At 37.0% G+C, this 17,152-nt stretch overlaps 1 protein-coding gene across 3 annotated transcripts in view; it reads right to left on the reverse strand.

Moving 5' to 3' along the window:
- Window positions 1–17,152, reverse strand: part of LOC106960096 (disks large-associated protein 1) — a 104,766-nt gene that overhangs the window by 61,326 nt on the left and 26,288 nt on the right. For all 3 annotated transcript variants that reach the window (XM_015053019.1, XM_015053018.1, XM_015053020.1), the window contains exon 2: window positions 3,324–3,409. The gene's annotated coding sequence lies outside the window, so the exon portion shown is untranslated. The remainder of the gene's footprint in view (window positions 1–3,323; window positions 3,410–17,152) is intronic.

Genomic DNA, 17,152 nt, shown 5'->3' on the forward strand with positions numbered 1-17,152 from the left:
AGAAAAATTACTCAGAATGCTGAAGATTATTTTCAAGCATCCATTCTTTTGTGAGACAAAATTGCTGTTAAACCTTTTCAAAAATATGTAAAATTATGAATTTGTGTTTTCTTATTTAACAACTGCAAAACATTTTTGCATAAAGCAGAAGGAAAAAATGTATATATTTAAAGAAAATAATTGAGCTGTATGATGTGATGAAAAAAAGATGGATCTGCAATAACACTGCTGAATATTGAGACCCCCAAATAAATTATGTCCCCCATTTTCATAAAATTGTTTTTTTTTTTTTACATTAGTTCAATTCAACAAAAGATTATTAAAATCCTCAAAACTTTTTCTAAATGAATATGACACAATGAGCATATCTGCGAGCTAATTCTGACATGACCACCTGTTTTACCACCTATCAAAATGAATTCTCTGGTTGTCTGCAAAGAGTTTCCTTTGACTTCATGGTCCGGTTATTGTCATGATAGGCGCAACAAATCATGAGACTACATAGCCTCAGGTGTGTGCCATTTTTAAACCGTCGATTGACTCAGTTTGCCTTGTGTCGACATAAATTTGTCACATCTGATTTAATGACAAAACTGAAAAAAAAAAAAATTGCATAAGTTTGTTTTGCACACAAGTAAGTAAATATCTAAGAAGGAAGGTTGATATTTGATTTTAAAGGACATCAGTTTAAAAAAAATACAGCAAATATATGTCAGTGCTGTTATAGTTTAAATAACATATTGCAATAATAATTCATTTCGAGCAGAAAAACTATGAGTGTCTGATATGAATAAGCTTCTAGTACCTGGTTATATATGAATCAATTTAATAAAGAACAAAAGAGGATTCACGGAAAATATCTCAACTTCACACAACCTGGTAGGAAATTTGTTAATTTCCTTTGAGTCTCAAACTAACTTTGGGGTGTTGAAATATATCATCGAGGGGCACAAAATTCACAAATTATTATTTACATGAATGGCAGATTAACATCAAAATTATTTTCATTTAAGTAAGACGTTTGACTGTCTTCATGTTGAAAGATTCTCTAGAGAAGTTTAAAAACCATTTAAACTGCTGACTGGCTTTTTGCATTTGTAACTGAAAAAATGTCAGTCTTAACTGTATACGGTCACATGTATAAAAAATGTGAATGTTTATTCCAATAAATTCTTTGTCAGATTAAAAGTACCTTTTCAAAATAAATCTTAAGCAGGTGTTCGACATAATTTACTTTAGAGAGTCCCAACCCCGGGCATATATACAGTTGAAATGTGTCTAGTTGTCACCACCATTTGGGCCAGTGCTTTTGCCCTTTTGTACAGCTGTAATCTGGTGCTTTTAGGCAAAAATGACGATAAAGTGCACAGCTCTATGGCATCCATCAACAAGTTGATACAGCAAAAACTACTATCCTAGTGTCAGATTATGAAAGTATTAATGTTTTTTTTATTTTTTTTTTTATAAATGTGTCCCTAAATCCTTGGCTCTGCCTTCTGTTTTGCTTTCTGCACAACACTGCAAGAGTGCTAAAGCTTATGCCTGGCAGAGAAAACATGTTCAGCACTTTTACTTGCCATTAGGCATTTTTGAACACTTTGTCCACTTGTAAATCCCACCACCGCCATCTGCTCTGTCACCAGTTATCATTGCACACAAACAGGAAAAATTATTTTACCCAAGCAGCCTCAGAAAACCTTTTATTTTGTCTGTCCTTTGTAGTCCCTCTCATTCCAGAATTGTCCCATGATCTTCATCTTCCTGACTGTTTTTTTTCCCCAGACCATCAGTCTTAGAGATATCTTTGTGTCTCTCTTTCTCATTTCTGCCGCTGATTGTAACCTGTCAACCTTGACAGATGCGTTTCTACTGAAGATGCACCACAGCTGCACCACAGAAGGTTGATCTCAAAAGGTCAGAGGTGAGTTATGAATGTGTTGACTTAAATTTGATATTGTACATTGCAAATGGTTTATTCACACTACAGTATTGGATTGTTCATGTGTGGCACTGTGGCCAAAGCTGTATATAGTGAAGACTGTTGTGCAGCGCCTGATAAAAGTATTTATGCTCTGTAATGTTTTATTATCATTTTGTCATGTTACAAACATAAATGTTGGTGTGTTACACTTCTATATGAGAGTTCTACACAAGCTAGTTCATAATGACAAATGGAAAGTCAATTTTATGTGATTTTTTTTGTTTTACTCTAACAAATAAAGATATAAAAAGTCTGTTGGGAATTTTTTTTATTTTTATTTTTATTTTAATCTGAAGACCCTAAATAAAATCCATCCACTTTAGAGGCTTTCGCTATTGAAGTACTTCAAGAGTTCCCCCCCCCGAATGATGAAATTCTTCACCCTGTGTTTAAGAGCAAACTTGGTATAAACTAATTTCAGCAACTTGTCTCAGGCATCTTGGTTTTTCTGTCATGGTCCATATCCAATTGTGGATGATGTTAATTTTCTTTATGCTCCGGCTCAAAGAAAATTAACATGCGACTTGAGTCTGTCTATTCATCTCCTGGTCCATCCTGCCATCTCTCCTGAACAAGACACCAAGGTTCCCGAACTTCTCCCAATGAAGGGGAGACCGACTCCCAACACAGAGGAAGGGATCCACATTTTTTCTAGCAACGAGAAAAACGGGCTGACTCTCATTGCAGATGCTTCACACTCATCTGCGAACCACTCCAGGGAACACTGAAGATCACAGCCTGAGAATGCCAACATAATCTCATCTGCAAAAAAAGGAAAACTGTGTCCCTGAGGTTCTCAAACCAAAGCCCCTCCTTTCTACAATGACACCTTGAGATCCCGTCCGTGAACAGCAGAGACCTCGGAGGCAAGAGGCAGTCCAACATGCACTAACGACAAGCTTGACGTTATGTTAAGAATGGTTAATTTATGCAAGGGCCTTGAAAGCATGTCTTGGGGGAAAACGGTCTTCTTCAGAGCCACAAAACACAAGTGGGGATGTTAAAAGTTATTTTTTCCCCGACGTAGGTGTGTGGATTCTAAAGAATCTTACATTCTTTAGAATGTAAGATTGTTTAAAAGTGTGACTCAAAGAACACAATGTGTGTACTTGTACTTAAGAATTTGAAGAGGCTTATCTGCTGTTTTGTATTTGTGAAAGACTAAAAAAAAAAAGTCTACAATTACAAAACGCCTATAGGATTTTTCTCTCGGACTTCAAATTCACAGTTAAAAGGCATAAACACTATGTGAAAAATTTAAGGTATAAATACTTTTGCAATGCACTGTAGGAGTTGTAATAGTCACATAAAAAGCATTCATCCACAATCGCAAGTAACTCACCTGCTTTATTGTTTCATCTTTGGCATCTTTTTTTCCAGTTTCTCAATTCCGCACTCCTTGCCATCTGCATTTCCACATATCTGCACCTTGAATAGAATAATAATAATAAAAAAAAAAAACACACACAGTTAGTGGTTAAGGATTCATCACAACACATCAAAACACTCGTAGAAACCCCCACCCCCTTTTTGTGGGTGATGTGTTGGTCCGTGTGCCATGTGCTCATGCTGTGCTGTTGCTCTCTGCTCTCTTTCCTGCACTCACTTCAGAGTGCACCGCATGAGTTTCATTACTGGTGAAATGCTTGGTGACGAAGCATGGTGTAATTCTTCAAAAGGCATTTTTAAGAATCTGCTATTAAAATGACCTTGAAATGAAAAACTAGAAAAAAAAAACACAAATATAAAATGGTCTGGATTAATCACGTTAAAATATGTGCATACCTAATTAAGTCCCATTTTGTTTTAGTGGGAAAAAAAAAATTAAAAATCTGCGCCAACATGTTGGTTTTGATCCTAAAACGCCGCCTGCTTGGAAAGCTGCAAACAGAAACGGAAGGAGGGAGGGGATGTGCAGAATTCATTTTAAGCCTATTTGCACTTGCTTAAATCTAGCATGTCAAGTCCTTGAGGTATTCTGAAAGAGAGTGAAAGCCAGCCTTTGTCTCAGTGCAGTGGCTCCTCATCGCTGAAAAGTAGAGCAAGCAGATTGCGTTTACCTTCCACTTCCTATAGCTTCCATCATTGGCCCATCTGGATTTCCTCCTCACACAAATAAAGCTAGCGCAAACTAATTTTATCTTTGGAGCAAACAAAACCAAACAAAAGACAAAAGCAATTATGTATATAAAAACACAAAATTGATGCTTTTAGTAAATTAGGCTTGAGCAACAGCAACAATTTCCTGATATTCTATGAAAGTGGCATTTAGTTCAGCGTGGGGGCACCGAACAGATGGTGGTCTGTCTAACTCACGCCAGGTGCAACTGGGATGGAACAGGTTGCACGCACATATACACACACATACTATCTCACAGGTCAGAGGAAGGTTACTAATACTCCAGTGAGCACCAGAGTTTTTGTTTTTATATGGAGAAGATGAAACAGTAGGTCAAGCAAAGATAGTGTGAAATCCCTAAAAAGCAAAACAAAGAACACAAACTTTATTTCATGTAGATAAAAAGAATCTCATTCATCCATGCATCCAGAGTCACTTGAAAGGCAAGCCCTCTAACATTGGTTACTTGGATTGACGTCATCGACTCATGAAATTTGTGTAAGCCTGATCAGGTACCGCTGCATGTCTTCGCTCACAGCGGACGTGGCGATGCAAAAGCAGAACTTTTTAAAGCGGAGCTGCAAACACCTCTCAAATTAAGATTAACTGGGTTTATCTTGTTTTTATTTGCAAAGAGGATTATCACCACTTAGCATTAACATTAAACCTGACATCTAGTTTAAATGAAGTTGAGTGGAACAGCTTAACACTTTGAGACGCTCATTTTTCTGAGTGCTAATACTGAATATTAAGGCGTTTTTGGAAGGGTTTCTGAGAAAAAAAAAAAAAAAAAGATTTACCTTTCCAATGAACCAATCTGTCACTGAAACATAATAAAACAAAAAGAAGGTTTGGTTGCATATTCAGCTTTATTTTTTCCTTTGGTCCAACATTGGAGATTATGAAAAAAATAAAATAAAATCCAGACCGTTTCCATGGTTGATGTTCACACATGCACTGCACAGTGGGAGAGTTTCTGCTGGAGATGCTCTCCACTGGGAGTAGCATCTGTTTAAAGCACCAAGGGGGCAGGGCTTAGTGCTAAAAATAGACAGTAGAAATCATTTTTAGCTTTTCCCTTTACTTCACACTATAAGAGAATATGCGGCTCCCTGATTTTTCACTAGCTTTTAAATGTATTCTCAATGTCGAAGGGAGATTAAGTAAAGTAGAGGTCAACAGACAGGCGCTAAGATGCAGAAACTCTTCTCACCAGATTATGTTCACCTCACTGCTTTCCCAAAGAGGGGGAAAGGTGACATTTTCTGTCATTGTCTGACAGCTGCTGGATCTGGAAAACTTTGGAAAACCAAATTTTAATGTAAAGGAACAAGGGTTTCACACTGGCACTACAATGTTTCCCCTACACCACCAGTTTTAGCCGAAATTTTAGGCAGTTTGAAATCAGATGTTCTCCAGCTTTTCTGTGCTCTGAAAGGATTCAAGTGAGGGGATTTTCTGTTCAAAGAAATGCAAACCACATGGCCATCATATTCAATCACTTTAATCTGTCGTATGACTATGCATGCATATATTGGGTGGAGTCAGAAAAAGTCATCCACATACAATTAGTTGTTAGGGTATTTTCACACCTGATAGTCTGGTAGACTCAGTTCAACTGGGGACCAAAACTGCAGCATTCGTTGCATTTTCAGCTGATCCGATTCGCTTTCACACTGCACTGTGTCAAACGATCCAAACTATTTGAAAAACCTGCTCATACTCTCGCCTGTAGTGGTACTCCACCAAGAGTCAGTGAAGAAAACAGTACAAAAACATTCAAAGATGACAAGAGTGCAACTTCCTTCTTCACAAAACGCAAACAAAAATGTATTAGCATCAGTTTTTAGCAGTTGTGGGATTTCTATTTTGTCTTCGATCTTCTATTTTCTTCTCATCGCGTTAGACTCACATGTTTGTTTTGGCTGTATTGAACCAGAGTGCACTGTACTGTAGTTCGCCATAGTGCAATGCACGGTCTCTGGTCCGCTTGCATCTACATATGCATTTCACAAAGACCTAGGTTTTTAGCTTGGGAAACTATTTCCTAACCTGAACATTTTGAAACGACATTACAATAAATAAATAAATCTCCTAAGTTAAACATTGAAAATAAATGTCTCCTCTCTTTTTGCCATATTATACTTTCATTAAAATGTAATGTGCCACATATCAGCAAGTAGTTAATACAGCCAAGACAGGAAAACTACTGCATCTAAAATTGGAATCTTCTTAAAAACTGCTTGGGGTGTAAAAACGTGTACCGCCATAGATTTGTCGTCACTTCCTCTCCCTTGAATTATTTTCACAGACTTTTCCGGGGAAAATGTCCATTTCACACACTTTGTGCCAGCATAGATTTAATACATCACTAAAACAAAAGCACAGCAACAGAAAAAAAGGAGGAGCAGCAATCTAGAAAATAATACATCAACTTACAGTATAATGAATGAATAAATAACCAGGAGAAAAGCTTAAACGATTACATAAGAACCGTTGTTGGCACACTAATAAAATATTTTGAGCGGCAGTTTTAAATTTCTCTCTTAAACTGTGCTGTGAAAGAAACAGAGACTCCATTATTGTCATAATTACATGTACAGAAACATGCATAATATTACCTTCATTATATATATAATTTTTTTTTATTAATATTGAAATTCAGCAGTGGAATTGCAGCGGCGCCTTCCCAGTAGATCCTCCCTGAAGTCTAAATAATTTATCTGTGTAAAATTATTAAAAACAGAAAATGATAGACCTATCCAAAAAAAAAAAAAAGAAAAACTTGTAGAACAGGAAGTGGAAACAGAAAAATTGAGAGGAAATGAATAAATTCTCTCCACAAGGAGAAAAAAAAAATCATTCTCCTGCTTCAGAGGGATACAGAAATAGCTTTTTCTGTAGTCGTGAATCTCTCAGAGCTCAATCAATGGACTAAGCGATACATAAAAGATGAGGCTGTATTTGACCTGACCATGGAGGTGGAGGGAGGGGAAGTGAACTGCTGAGCCTAGACAGAAGGAGATGGCAATTTAGACTCTATCGGGGGATCCTTTGAAGTTCTGGCAGCTGAGGACGGGGTGTGGATCAGCCCGTTTGCCCCGCTGCATTAACCCTCCCCCCCTCAAGCTTCAGCTATCCTCGCACGACATCAGCAGCAGCACCAGCTGGCTACCAGCCGGCCCAGCGTGAGGCATAATCTCCACTTTTGTATAGCACAAGTCCATTATACAGAACCAAGATTCAAACTTCAGCAGCAATTATCACTGTGCTTTGTAACATTTTCACAGCAGTATAATTTCACACCTGACAGCAGCAGCGGGCCTCCTGTTGCTGCTCGTTTCTGGACGCAGCTTAAATTTGAGGAGCGAGAGCTCGTGACACTCGGATGTCGTTTTGATTCCTTATCAGTAAGCAGGAACACCGAAGTGACAAAAAAAAAAGAAAAAGAAGATTGATACAGAAAGGTACAAACACACACTGAAATTATGCCTGATAAATTAAAGGAGGACTGGAAAGTAAACTGTGTATAAACAGCCTAAAGAAGAGGCTAAACTGTCAACAATCGTCAGTGTGGAAGTGACGACTCAGTCGGATGTTTTCAGTGTCGTGGAGGCATTTAAAAATGAGGTCAAATGGAAATGTGACAGGCCGAAGAAGCTTTTACAAAGGAACCGTATTTTCTACAGACTGTTCACTTTGCCCATTACAAACTAGATGTCAACACATAACATTACAAACACATTACAGCAAAATTGCTCTGTAGCTTTTGAAGAGTCCAATTCTGTTTGCCATACAGGAGCATGGATCAATCTTTTAAAAATGTCCCCCCCCTCTAAGTGGATACACACAGACACCAAAATAGTAACGCGAGCAACACTTACTTCTAACATGAAATTCTGAACATGGTTTGCATGTCAACTTCACCATATCCCTTTCACATGCCGTCTTACATTGCCACAGGTCCTAAAATGGTAATGATCTTACTGAATCACAGCCATCCTGGTATGGTAACTGAAAAATAAAGAAGGATTGACCCAGTGCTTTGTTGTCATTTTTTTTTTTTTGTTTCCTAAGGGAAAAACTGAATCAACTTAAATTTGTATTGGCAGATCAGACCTTTACAGAAGTGGGGATCATATACTCACAGCTAAAGTCATGATATTTCCAGCTGTAAAAATAATGTTTAACATTTAACTTTATCACCTCATAAAAAGAAAAAAAATAATTTCAAGCTAAGTGACTTAGTCTATTCATATGCAATGTTTACTACTTGTACCATCAGTATAGATCACATAAAAATCAACTATAGAACATATCTCTAAACCCTGAAAGGCAAATGTATTGGCAAGCAATGCATGGAAATAGCAATGATTGTGAGCTTTTAAAATCTCATCTTGCAACAGAAAAAAACAGAAGAAAAAAAAAACCCAATCCGATTTAGTATACAACCAAATCTCTATGTGATTAAAGTAGTTCCAGATTTGGAGTAATAAAACAGTAGGTGATTAAACTAACAGACTCATCTGATGCCACAGACTCTCTCAGTCTCAAGTTTTGTTTTCTTTACTCCTGAGGAAGCTCTGAGCTGCTGAAATGCACCTCTAGGCCCCTGGGTTACAACGAAACTTGAACACATATCTGCCCGGTCAGTCAAGATTATGTAAGGATGAGTGTTTGACTGTTTAATCTGTGGTGTTTGTGCAAGGACAATGAGAAGACTACAGCATTTGCAATTGAAATGCAGGGATGATTTGGAGGGCAGAGGGGGGTTGATGGCACCCCACCTGGTTGCTTAGACTTCCAAAGGGCACTTTTAATGAATTCACAGTGGTGCAATGTGAAAAGCCCCACACTGGTGACAGGCTCTCATTTATTAAAAAGCAGGTGTTTGGCTCTCCAGTGTGTTTATATATGTACATTTATGTAATGCTTATTCAGATATCGGTGAAGTGAATTCAGCTCTGAGTATTTTCAGGAGAGGATAAAAGAATCATTCTTCGATGTTTTTGTTACTCTCAAAGTTATTTTGAGAGTATCATATCTCTTATCCTTGGAAACGATGGTTTTAGACAAGTGTTTTGTGGTGCAGCTGCAATGATATGACTGATTAACAAGGTCTCCTCTGGTGAAAGACACTACACGCGATTGGTTTCTGGAGTAAAATAGCTTGATTCCAACACAGCATACAAGGCTTTCATCGGTTTGATTCTGATCAAAGATTGCATCTGTCCAACTAACCCCGCTTTTCTCAGAGTCTGGATTGAATCTGTGCATTTCATGCACTGCCATGCGATATTCTTCTTAATGACGAGCTACTAAAAACAGTTCTTCATTGCTCCTGCAACAAATTGAAATTTTTGACACCACTGCCAGTTTACGTTAGATCAGATTAAGAGTTACATTGTTGTTTGCCTAAAGACAGCAGTCAGTGTCTTCAGATATAAACTAAAATCTTGGCAGGGAGAGTGAAAGCATGTAGTGCCGATGCTGTGAAAGGAGAAAATAGAAACATATGGCGCATTATGTCTCACTGTGTGACTGTTACTGAGCCTGTGAATGAAATGAATACCAATGTGATATTTATGGAATCATAGAAGGCAATACAAGAAACATTCTACGTTGTTCTGCTTTCTCCAGACTGACTCAGTGGATGCTGACGGCTGAGAGGATACTCCCATTGTAGCTTCTGAGTGGATCTGTGTAGACGTGTTCTCATTATAATCATCATTGTAACATTAGGCAGCTTATTTGAAAGAAAATCTCATTTTCAATCCAAGGTATTGCAGCCAAAGAAATTATACATCAGGAAATTTGCCAACTGCTATTTTCACATTATCATGTATTTGAACAAAATCACAATGCTGAAAAAAATAGATTGTTTATATACCCCTAACCAAGTAATTGTGTTGCTTGTTTTGTATCAGGCATTTTGGGGTATATTAGCCTTACACATTTTTTAGCTACATTAACAATGTCAACCCACTGGGCAGTTTTAGGTGGGTCAGCAGTAACTATTTGAAGGTTATAGATTTTTTTTTTTCTACGCTACTGTTAATCTTTAAAATTCCAGGAAGATCTCCCAGACATTCGAGGATTGAAGCTGCAGATCCCAGCCAGTTTTGCGTTTTGCCCATGGTCAAGGTGTGCTGTTTTTGGCAGGTTGTCGTTATTTTTTGTGGCTTTTTTAATAAGTCGGTGAGTAACTTTTTTGTGTGTGTGTGTGAGATTTGATTTGTGATTTAATGATTTATTTCTTACTCCCTGAAGCAGAAACAATGTTTACATTGTAAGGTGTTGTAAATGGAATAGATAACGGCCAGAAGGGATGTAAAGAATCACCGAGTATTGTTGACATGCTTTCTTACCCTCTTTTGATTGTTCATTGTCTACAACAACAGATTTAATGTGCATACTCTGCATAATTCCTTATCAAGTCACATTTCAAAACAGCTCCACTGTATGTTGTGAATTATTGAAAAATTGACTATGAGTTCTGACTCACTGGTTCACCAAGGCATAAAATTAAATTGAAAAAATAAAAATAAAAAGAAGATACACGGGCGTATAAGACAATAAAATTAAAGTCCAATAAAAATGGAGCTAATCAAAAGGTTATAAGGGGAGATCTGTCCAATCTTCCAACTTATAAGTCTGTGTGCCCTCAACCTGAACACCAAGGGCAACAAAATTCCACTTTGTGATATGTCATATACACAAAAAAATCTAAACAGAAGGAATAACGATTTAAACTTTGAGCTTAATTTCTGAAGGGCAAAAACAGATGGTGCATTTGCCTCTCATCTCCACACGTACCCCGATTTAAAATTCTGGAATAGCTGGACTTTCTTCCCATCTTTACTCTCTTGCCTCAAGAGAAGAACTCGTTTGATCTTTTCTTTCTAACTCCATTGCCTTCAACTGCCCAGAAAGGGTTGGTGTAACCACAAGCCAACTTTTCAGAACCTGTTGGGTAGTAGTGTTACTATAATACAACACACCTCACGCACGCGAGTAGAAAAGTGTGTGCCTTGCTGCAGCAGATCAAGCAATAGTCAGCACTAGTGATTTCATGCAAATTTTAAAAGTTGCCCTAGGCTGTAAATGATTGGCATGAGCTGTTGGAAAGGGGAGCATGCAAATAGCAGTGGAAGAGAAGGGTGTGCTCAGTGATTAAGTGGAAACACAAACTGGGGACTCTAATCAGACCAAATCAATGTGGACTAATCCCGTACCAATTAAGAAACTGTGGTTGAATGCCCCGGACATAATTCAATTTCTTTTTGAGCTCCTGGTGTGAATGGATTGATTGAAACCTCTGGATGCAAGCCAGCTCAATAAAAGAAGCAAGAGCTCCCTCCACCCCTTCTGCAGACAAATCTGATGGTATTCAGGCTTATTCTGACAGCAGGTCAGACGTCAAGTGTTTATCTCCGGTCCATAGCTCAATGCTCAGCAGCTTTCTGATAAGATGAAAAATACAATTTATATGGTGGAAAAAGGGAAGAGTAATGACGAAGAAGACGGTGGCAAAGTGATGACATTTTTCCTCAGCCTGATTAGTGTCTTTTGTCCTTTTTCTCTTTTATCCGTCTGTGGTATCCTCTCTCTTTCTTCCGTTCTCAACCAAAACCTTTTACTGATTATTAAAAAATAAATAAATAAATAAATCTTTGCACAGATGCATTTTCTGCTTCTCTGTCATGAGTAGACCATCAAAAGGTGAATTATATTTCTGACAGAGAGACACAAACAAGGCTCAGGATGGAGACTTTGCCTAGAGCTAGAGACTGAAAGAAGAAGGAGGCAACAAAGAGAGAAGTACATTTATTGAAATAAACTACTTGGTTCTAAAAATCTTCTAACAATATGTGATGGTTGAAATTTATTCTGGCACCAGGTTACAAATCACAATGTCGGCTACATTTAAATGAATATGTTCTGAACTTGAAATAACTGTAGAGGACTGAAGGCCTTGTTAAAAAATAGTTTTCCCCAAGTACTCCTTTTAGCAAAATATTCAAGAGACGAAATTCAACAGCTTCAGTACATTACATACTGATTAAAAAAAAAAAAAAACATAACATAACATAATCATCGTCTTCCTATCCGGTTTTTCAACATACAACAGATCCAAAAAGGTCTTGGTTAACAGTGATGCATCTTAAATGTTTTCTTCTAGATGTTACATGATCTTCTGGATTGACTGGTATAATGGTACAGTGGTTCCGATCTTAATTGGCAAATACTTTTCTGTCATTTAGCAAGTCAATGCAAATCATCAAGGCTTCATTCTAAGGCCACATATTTTACTCCTGCTTTTTTTTTTTTGCCTACATCTGATTAAGCCAGAGAAGCTAAACCTCTGAGTTTGCAACCCTGCAAAAGAAATAGTAGGAAAATGGCAGTAATTGCAATCATTAACATCAAAATATTCAGGAAAAACATCAGATTTGTGTTTTTGTAGAATTGTGTAGCAAATTACATCTTGGTGGTTGGTTGTTTTAAATTTTGCTTTAACATCTTTTTTTTTCTAAACTGATGTTTTAATAATACTATAGAGTTTCTTTGAATATATTTCAAGTTTTAAGACAATTTTTCTGACTTCGGTTTCTTTATGTTACGTGAAGCACTTTGAAATGGCCTCGTCATGCTTTTGAGCCTGTGGCTGAGTAAATTATTTGTCATTTGCAACACTACGGAACGGAGGGGAAACTGATGCATAGAAGATTCTTTGAGTGCGGTGCCTATCCTCAGCCACACCATGTACTTTTCGGCAAATACAGAACAGCTCTTCAAATAAACGAAATGAAGACATTCTATTGCAAGCCTTATTCAAACATCAATAACATGAATGACTTTCACAACAGGTTGCTTCAGAGTACATCCAAAAATAAATGTGGTTCTCAGAGATGCACACCACTGGGCTCCGTTAGAACAGCTTGTTCTGAAAATCTTACTGACTGAGATATTAAAGATTAATAATATGAAATACTCCATAAGGAAAGATTTCTTCCAGACTTTCTTGCTTTGAAACACTCATTTGCTTCTGTTTTTTTAGTAGGCAGATGCCCACAAAGACAGGAAGAGGACACCTCCCACTGCGAGTGTTAGACTTAGAAAAATAGTCAAATCGAAGAGGGGAGTGTTAGAGTTGCAATCAAGGCCTGCATGCAATATTGCTGAGATCAGAATAGAGAGTGTGATAACTTGTGTTAAGGCTGCCTTAATCTGATAGACCTGCAGGTTTGGGTCAACTTTATATTAATGATTGTTGTAGGATACTAGTGTGGACTACAACTTGCATATTTGCATCACGCAAAGTCTAGAAAAGATATAAATCTTTATATATATATATTACCCCTACAACTGAGGCAAACAACTTTATCAGCACAAAAGGAAATGGCTGATATGTAGATTCTACCAACAGATACAAAGCTGTCTTACTGCTCCCACTGGCATTCCCACAGCTCTTTTAGTCAGGACCTCCAGGCCAGCCCCTCCTCTTTCAATGACAGAATACAACCCAAAAAAGGTGCACGTCGGCAATATTCTTTCTGTTGCTTAGACAGAATGCTGAAGAAGGGTTACAATGCTGCTATGAGCACAGAAATAGCTTCGCTCTATAACGGGAAGGGAGCAATGATAAATCTGTCCAAGTCCGAAGGGCTTACTATATAGTATGTGTTGTGTCAGAAGCAACTGAATCCAACTAAAGCTAAAAAGAAAAAAATGCATGAACCAGTGACGCACGTTGCAAAAAGAAAGACTCCAGACTTGACTTGGGGTCTTCATCTCACCAAATCTGTGTGAAAGGCTGCTAAGTGAGGATTATTTAAGTAAATGATTATAATTGTCCACTCCCAGTTATTGGAGACTATACAAACGACTGGTTGTCATGGTAATTTTCTGCAAAGTACGCAAGGGTTGTTCGCACTGTTTCTTCTCAGTAAATAGAGTAAAAAGGCAGCTGCCAAGTTCATCTTTTTTCATGTAATGCTACCACTAAGCCTGCATTTACATTAAGAAAGCCACGGATTCCCAGCTCTGAAAGAAATGTAAATAAATAGCTGTTTAAATTATTAAAGGAGGAAAATTGTTGACTATGACGTATACAGGTTTCTCACCTGACTGTTTATGCTTGTTGTGCATTATGATATCCTCATGGATGTCCCTGAAACTAAACCTTTGCATACCTGATACATCAATTTCAGGACTATATGCACAAATATTTACTTTTAATAAACATCTTTTCAGTATGGAAGGAATTTTTCCAGCTCTTTTGAAGACACTTACTGGCAGAAGGAAAAACATGTCAATTTCTTAGCTACAGTTCTCAATTTTCAATTGAAACATAAGGACAACATGCAGAATCCATCACTAACCACATTTAACCCAGACAGAAAGAGACAATTGTGTTTTGCGGAGCAATAAATATGGATCTGAACGAGCATAAACTGTCACTTGAGTAGCTTTACTGTAAGACAGATGAGTTGTGCAGTTTAGGTGGGTTTTTCACACAACTACTCTAAATGCTTTATTTTGGTTTCTATGTATTGGATATACTCAAACTCACAACATAAGTGATCTCTCATGATTGAAAATGAGCTAACTGAAACAGCTCTGACGGGCCTTCACTTGTCCAACAAAACGCTCCCAATTCCTTTTTCTCGTATAGATAATTCAATGACATTTTAATTGTTTAAAATCGATGGGTTAGTTTTCTTCTAACTTGGGCAGTGACAAAATGTTAGAATCCAATATGTCTAGGAAATACAAGGAACCTTGCTTTAGATTGACAAGTAAAGACATTTAAGGAGCTCAGGAAGTCTCAATTCCTGCCATTTTCAGACATCTCCATACAACTCAGAGACACCGCTTGAAACCCTTAAATCTCAGTTTTCTCTTTGAGAATCTTTTTTATGTGTGAGTGAGAAACAGCTGCATTGTGATTGAAAGATAGAACTAGTGTGTCTGCCAACAAATCAGACCTATCTGTTCTGTGTATAAGTATTAATTGTGCGTGCAAATCTGGATAGCCTGGTTTAAAAAAAAAAAAAAAAACAGGCTATCCTGGTTTCGTTTCCTGATTTTGGAAACTCTGCAACAACCAGGTCCAGCGTAAGAAGACTCTGCACTAGTAAACAGACAAATATCAGTGTAAGAAATATCCACTCATAACAAAATTTAAAAAAAAATCTGTGAAAAACTGATAGTTGTAACTGACATGAGCCTAAGTAGTTAAAGAAAAAATGAGTTGTAAGGCCTTTGGTCCAACCTAAAACCCAATTTGTGTCTATGACAGATGGAAGTCTGGTCAACCTTTTTGAGGTAATGCATGGTCATAATTGTACTTTAAGATGTGATGAAGTGACTCATAAGTGAAGGCGTAAGCTCTTTGAAGAACATTACAAGGTAATTTACTGTAGAAAATCAAGAATAAATACTTTTTTACACAACTAAAGTTACCTCCAACTACATTTATCAACAAATAAGATGCAAAATGAATGTATAAAGGAATATCTATAGAATAGAATAGAATACATCTTTACTACCCACTAGAGTGGAAACCTGGCATTGGCTCTCAAGCATATAAGAGAAATTCTCAAAAAAAAAAAAAAAAAACTGCTGAAATTTTGATCAATACCAATGATGACCTTATAGCGGATTCAAATCTCAAAAAACAAAAATACTTGTTGAGGATTGGCAGCACTGACTCTGCTGTCACACTTAAACATGTCCCCTGGCCGTCAGCATAAGCCAATTTTATCTAATTGCAGCAGCGAGATGACCGCAAACACACAGCTTCAGGCCCATCAGGACAGCTTCTCTCTCTCGAGATTGTCAAAGCTGCTGCTTCAGAAACTAAAAAGGAGGCATTTGTTGTTTACATCTAAAACAAATATAGTTCAAACTCACAATCCACTCTTAGGGTGAGACAAAAACACAAATAGAAGATGACACAAATTAAGATTAAGCTGTGTTATATACTTTTCTATTAACATTTGTAAAAAGAAACACTTCTGATTTGTATGAGGATTGAATGTAGCACATGTCAAAATGGTCCTTACAATTATTGCTAATGCTATTTTCTAAGTGCAGAATTAAGTTTAGTTTGTATAGGTTAACAAAATAAACCTATAATGGTGAAGTAATTATACTGATGTTACCTTGATGTTGAAGGTTTAAGTCCAAGAAGGCAACACCCAACTTTTAGGAACCAGTTTTCATTTCGTAAGTATTAGTTTTTCTGAAATTTTCCAGAGCATGAAAATATTTTTCATTATTAAACAAAAGGTTTTAATAGAACCACACTAAAAAAATTGTTTTACCAAATACCAAATGTTATATAAAGAAGCTGTGTGTTAAAATCATGTGTTGGCCACGATATTCCATATTTAATGTGCATTGACATTTTTTGTGAACTGTTGTTTTGAAGGAAGATCGTCTTGGGATCTTTCTGCATTTTCTCCACATTCATGTGAGGATTCTGAACAGGGTTCTGTTCAGGTACTCCAGCTTCCTCATACAGTTCAAAAACATGCACATTAGGCTAATTTGTCTCTCTAAGTTGCCCTTAGATACAAGTAATTAGATGCATTATTGTTTGTCCTATGTGTCTCTATTACTCTGTGATGGGCTGGCAAACCATTCAAAATATAAAACCGTCTCTTGCTGAATGGATGGCCACAAATTCCAGATACAACAGTTGTGATGTGTGTAGTTGGGAAACCAGATCATATTTAAAATCATCCAGTAAACATCATCATGAAAAATGTTCTGACCTGTTTTTCCAAATTAAGTTTTAAAGCATTATGTTGTTGTTTACCTTAATAAAGACTTTTTCTTAAACAGATTAATTTATAATCAACCACAAAATAATGTACATGACATTTAATGCAGAAAAAAGGGAAAATAATTAAAAGATCAAGACAACAAAACTGAATCAAAACTATATGGCTCATCATTACACTGACATATATCAACAGATACGAAAACCTAAAGACAGATCATTTTGTGTAGAATATAAAAAAGCCTGCAGAAGGAGCATC

Source organism: Poecilia latipinna, unplaced genomic scaffold (assembly GCF_001443285.1).
Source record: "Poecilia latipinna isolate Pla-1442-1.1 unplaced genomic scaffold, P_latipinna-1.0 Scaffold1154, whole genome shotgun sequence".
Lineage (NCBI taxonomy): Eukaryota > Metazoa > Chordata > Actinopteri > Cyprinodontiformes > Poeciliidae > Poecilia > Poecilia latipinna.